Raw genomic sequence first — 6,000 nt, 5'->3', positions numbered from 1 at the left:
GGAGCAGCTGGCGCTGATTGCTGGTGACAGTGGTGACCAGTAACTGCTGCATAGGCAGTCGCATTGAAAAGGAACCAGTTGCCAGACTCCTTCACCAGGTTACTGAGCACCTTACCTGAGGAGGTTTAAAGCTGGAGGAAGGCTGTGAGGATGATCAGGAGCTGGAGCACCTCCTGTATGGAGACATTGGGGCTGTTCAGCCTGGAGAGGAGAAGCTGTGTGGAGACCTTAGAGCCCTCCCTCAGTCTAATGGGAGATAGTGGGACACACTGGGTGCACTGGGACATCACTTGCACTGAGACAACAGGCGATCTCTTAATGCCAGTGGAGCCAAGATGACAATTCATGCCCTTGAAGATGCTCTTGACCTGCAGAGGTGGGCAGAGCCAAGGAGAGGATGCAGAGCGCTGTGTGTACCTCACCCTAGCCTCCCCCAAGGCAAGGCCTGAGAGCCATGCCTCCTCCAGGCAGGTCTGCTGTTTATCCAGCCACCCATCCGCAGCACTGACGTGGTGTTTATATCACTGCATGCTTCCTGGCAGGCTGTGAGCCACAAGAAGTGGTCCTACCTGGCCAGTTCAGTGCTGCACTGGCACCAAGCAACCAGGTCTGTACTAGGAATAGGGCAGACCCCATTGCCTAGGCTTGGAACTCCAGCCTCCTGCAGAACACTCAGCACCACTACAGTGCCCTGCCTGCTTTCCGTGCCTCCCCTGTAGGGGAAACCGTTGGGTTTTGGAGCATGGAGCAGCAGAGGTACATGGAAGGGGGGGGGGGGGGGGTGGGGGTGGTCAGCAAGATGCGGGTCTTGTCCAGCTATATTTTGGCCATGCCGTTGCTCTTACAAACTGGGAGGAAAAGTCAAGTAAAGGGACTGTCTAAGGCTGTAAAAGCCACCAGCTTGCTGGCATTTAAGAGGCAGAAAGCACAGGTAAGAGGAAGCACTGCTCATGAAGATCCCACACCCTCTTCAAGAACCATATGCAAAGCCCAGGGTTGGAAGGCTTTAAAAGCAATCAAAACCTTCTTGCTGACATCCTTAATGCATTGAAAAGGTCCCCTCAAGTCTTTTTGGGGGTTCTGTATCTTTAATAAAAAGATATTTTGGGTGGGAATAAAAGATGTTTTGGGTGGGAATCAGCTCATTGCAGAGCAAGCAGAACAGGCCGTGCTCTCTGAAGAGAGCACTAAAGGTTCACACAGCCACTACTAAAAACGGCTTTGCTGTCAGGAATCTTGATCCAAGGAACAGGCATCTGAGCCAAGTGGGATTTTTGACCTGCTCCGTTGTTGGATCTATTCCCACTTAAGCTGAGATTCGCAGCAAGCCAACCATTTGACTTGGCAGGCGTGCTGGGGGCCAGACCTGCCTTTTAAGTAGTGCTGAGCCCTTCAAAAGAAAACACACAGCTCCCCAGTACAGCAGGCCCAGCTGTTCCCAAGCTGCTGTCAAGGGGGACAAGGAATCTGCTCATGTTGGGAAGGACTAGCAAGCCTTTCCTTCCCACCGAGCCAATGGAAGGAAGGGAAAGGCTCAGCAAAGGGCCGAGCACCCTTGGTGCTCAGGGTAAACAGAGGTGAGCTGGAAAGTTGTCTCCGACCGAGCCCTTAAACAATGGGGCTGAAAGGAAATGGAAAAGCAAATATTAGTGTTTTGCCATTCGCATGGCCCCGGAGCAAAGAGAACAATGCCTTTGGTTGGACACCACCTTGACGTCTTCCTCCTCCTCCCCTCTTAATGTCATCTTAGGACCAGTGATTTCTTTGGATGACATGCTGAAGGCTGCCAGCTGCCCACTGCAGCCCTGCTGCCTGCTTTTCCCATGCCAGAATGAAGGAACACTGAATTATCAGTGTATTCTGGTACTCCCACCTGAAGTCATGAAGCAAATGAGCACCCCTTTGACCTTGCCTGTAGTCATGAACTCCCCTCAACTGGGTGAGAGCAGGGCTCAAACACATGCAGCCAGCTATCCTAGCCTGGCTTTATCAGCCCTGCTCTTCGGCTTCTCACCAGTGCTTTCACAGGACCAAGGTCCTCTCCTGGCCAGAGGGTTCAGACCCTCATGGCAATGGTTCCATTGAAGGGTGAGATTCAGCCTCCAGCATGGGATAAAGTCAAGTGTCAAGGAGATGTCACCACAGTGGTGGCACCTATGAAGGTGAGATCTGGGAGACCAAAGTGCCTCTCCTGGCTGCACCAGCATCACCTGGGAAGGTTTGTCATCAAGGCCGGTGGTCAGCAATTGCAATGGGAATAAGAAGCAGGCTCCTTGGGCCCTTTGTTGGGGTTGTGGGGAGGAGGCATCAGGCTGCCTGCTCTGTGCAAACCATGCTGAAATGCAGCTGGGCTCTTATCCTGGCCTGGTTGTTCTAGAGGCAAAAGGAGACCAAAAAGATAAGTGGAGAGCTCTTGTGCTGTCCATTTGATGTAGGAGGTTGTCATGGAAACTGCTGTGTAATTAAAGCCTCCCTGTCCGCTCTTAGATGCTTTGGCTGTGCAGGAGAGATGGGCTGCATCATTTGAGGCTTTTCAGTTATTGTGGCCGTTACAAAGGGAGCTGTCACAGTTTCCTCTTGAAATCAGGGTGCTTCAGCAACATGATCACATCTAGGAAGAAATGTGGCATCGCTGGATGTTTATTGTCTTCAAACAGGAGCGTTTATTCTTTTGTATCAGCAGCCATGACTGCACTCTTATTTAGCCCATCTCCTCCAGAGCAACAGCAAGGGTAACTGCTGGTGGGCTCTCAGGATGCAGTGCCAAGGAGAAAACCCTCCCTGTTTGGAGCTCAGTGTATATGTAAGAGCCCAATCATGACCTGCAGAACAAGGCCATAGAACCCTGTGCTGATGCCAGTAAACTGCATGCTGCACACACCTAACACCGCTGAGGCCAACAGCATGGCCCTAACCTAGCAGAGATTTTTTGTCCTGCCATAAAGGCATTGTGTGGTGAAATGCTATGGTCACAGAAAGGGGGTTTCAGTTCCTTTTTCCAGATGTATCTAAAACCTCAGGTTTTGGGTTTGGGTTCTTTTTTTCTCTTAACTAAACCTCCTAGCATGGAATGAATCACTGCTTTAGCATTCCAGCTCTCCCATTCTTTCCCAGAATGGCTTACAGTAGGTTTTCACTTAATAAAACCAAAGGAATATACTCATTCAGTCTCAATAGCTGCATAGCAGCAGCTAAATCCTGCTGGACACCATCACAGGTTCATTACATGGTACCACTTTGATGGTATCTCCCTGGCTGAGCTGCAGGAAAGCCTGGGGAAACACGTGATACTTGGAGGGGAAAACATTTGTTTTGTTCATTAGCATGCATTAAAGCCTGCCTGCCTAGAAGCCAGGCATCACATAGTAAATACAGCAGCTCTGCTCTCACCCAGGCAGGCAGGGGTGGCTGGAAACCACCCTCTAGGCCAGGTCTTTGCAGAGACCTCCAGCAATACAACCTCCATTGCTGACTGCTGCAGGCCATGGGCAGACTGCCCACCGGTTTCTGATAAGCAGAATGGAGCTGCAGGTGCCTCTTCACACCCTGCTTCGAAAAGCCCCACAGTAAGGGTGCTACAGTGGAAGTAATCTGGTGGGACACCAAGGGTAAGGAGCAAGCCCCACAGTGGGAGATGAAGCAGTACCAATGCTGGGCAAGGCTGAATTCATAGCATCATAGACTTATGGAATGGTTTGTGTTGGAAGGGATCTTAAAGCTCATCCAGCTCCAACCCCCTGCCATGGGCAGGGACACCTTCCACTAGAGCAGGTTGTGGGGGTGAGCAGGGAGAGAAAGTGATGGAAAACAGCATTCACCTGTGAAATCCAACTGTCCCATGTGAATGGCCTACGTACATCTCTGTGTATGCATATACGGGGGCTCCAGGCCAACATCCACCTGCTGAATATAGCAAGAAGATTAGCATGAATCCATGAGGAATTACATGTCTGTGATTACATTGGTATGGCCAAGGCCTCTCCTCAGGAGCAATGACAAAACTGGAGCATGGGAACCAATGGTTCACTTACACATCTGGAACTAGATGATCTTCAGCTCCCTTCCAGCCAAACCCATTCCATGATTCTATGATTGTAAATCATCACCTTTCTTCCTCAGAGGCATATCCATTTCATGGTTTGCTTTCCTTGCTGATGGAAAGACAAATGCCTGGAAACAGCCCCTGCTTTCTTCAGCCTTATTGGTGCAAAGTTGCAAACACACATCCTTGCGATTGGTCAGCTTCCCATGGGATTTGACTCAGGAGAAGTCTGGGCTCCTTTCTCACATGCTTAAGGAATTCATTGAATGCTTTGGATTGGATCTGCACCTCACCTGGGCTTGCCAGAGCGAGCCACGCAAGCAGAGGGGGTTACACAGTTCCCTTTCTTCTGGGGGCAAGGAAAGGAACCTTTCAAGTGTCTTCTCATCCCCTGTGGTTTTCTGGAGACATCCCCCTCCTGAGCCTGCAAGATCCTGGTGGCCTGAGGCACCCCCATGGGCTCCACACCATCAGCCACATCAGCTGTGATGTTGACCTCCATGGGCTTCCCACCATCATTAACACGAACAATGACTCTACCTCCATGAGCAATTCTTGGTCATTAGGTGGATCCACCTCCATGGGCTTCACACCATCAGCCAGTAGTGCCGACCTCCATGGGCTTCCTGCCATCATTAACATGAGCAATGGTGTCCACCTCCATGGGCAATTCTTGGTTGTTGGGTGGATGCACCTCCATGGGCTCCACAACATCAGCCATATGTGCAGAAGCGTTGACCTCCATGAATTCCCCACCATTAGCCACAGAAGCAGTGGTGTCTACATCCATGGGCTTCCCACCATCAGCCACATGAGTGGTGGAGTCCACTTCCATAAGCTGCCCACTGTTAGTCACATATGCAGTGTTGTCCACCTCCATGGATTCTTCTTGGTCTTTGGGTGGATCCTCCTCCATGGGTTCCCAACCATGAGCATCATGTCGGTGGTGTCCATCTCCATGGGCTCTTTTTGGTTGATGGGTGGATCCACCTCCATGGGTCCTTCTTGGTAGGTAGATCCACCTCTGTGGGTTCTCCTTGGTCTTGGAGGGAATAAACCACCATGGGTTCTTCTTGGTGTTTGGGTGGATCCACCTCCATGGGTTCTTCCTGGTCTCTGGTGACTCTACTTCCATGGGCTCTTCCTGATATTTAGATGGATCCACATCCACCAGCTGCTCCAGCTCTTCAGGCTGGTCTACTTCCATTGGCTCTGCACCGTCAGAGCCACAGTTGGCACTGCCTCCCGTCTCCGACCTCTTCCTCTTCATGCCTGGCTTGGGCACCAAAAACACTGCCCCATGAGACATCGCAGGGCAGCTCCCTGTTCGCTGGCACCAGACCTCTTGCTGCCCATCATTGCTGGCTTGCCCCTAGGGCATAGATGTGCCATCTCTTGTGCACTGAGCCCAGAGCAGAGTGAAGCCTGGCACCCCTGGGGCTGCATGCCATCGGTGGCACAAGGATCCTGTTGGAGGTATCTTCAGAGCCACCACCAGTCATGCCCTAGCCAAACCTGACCTGTTGCACATTACAAGGGGTATCTTTTAGGGATGGTTGTAGGGGTAGTTATGGGAGGCCACCAATACTGATTGTTCCTGGTAGGCACATTATGGTACTAGCTGCAGCCCTAAGCCAGTTTGACTGCTGTGGTGGGGCTGTCACCACTGTCATCAACCCTTTCCTTCAATGAGAGGCAGAAGAGTGTGCAGAGCCGCTGTCCAGACAGCACACGTCCACAGGTAGGTGGTTACAGAGAGGCTAAAAGCACACAGCGTGCCATGGAAACGTGGCTGGGAAGTCACCTCCCAGGTGAGGCACATCAGTGTGATGGACATATCCTGATTCCAGGAGCTGTGGCCACCCAGGCAGGGACTTCTCTCGCTGTCAGGTGGAGCAGTGCAGGGCAGGATGCGTAAAATGGGGTTTGTCACCCGTGAAAGCTCCATTAGAAAATAG

The sequence above is a fragment of the Pezoporus occidentalis genome, unplaced genomic scaffold, assembly GCF_034315485.1.
Source record: "Pezoporus occidentalis ecotype Australia unplaced genomic scaffold, CSIRO_AGI_Poc_V1 ctg118, whole genome shotgun sequence".
Lineage (NCBI taxonomy): Eukaryota > Metazoa > Chordata > Aves > Psittaciformes > Psittacidae > Pezoporus > Pezoporus occidentalis.
Note: the sequence above shows the minus strand (reverse complement) of the source record.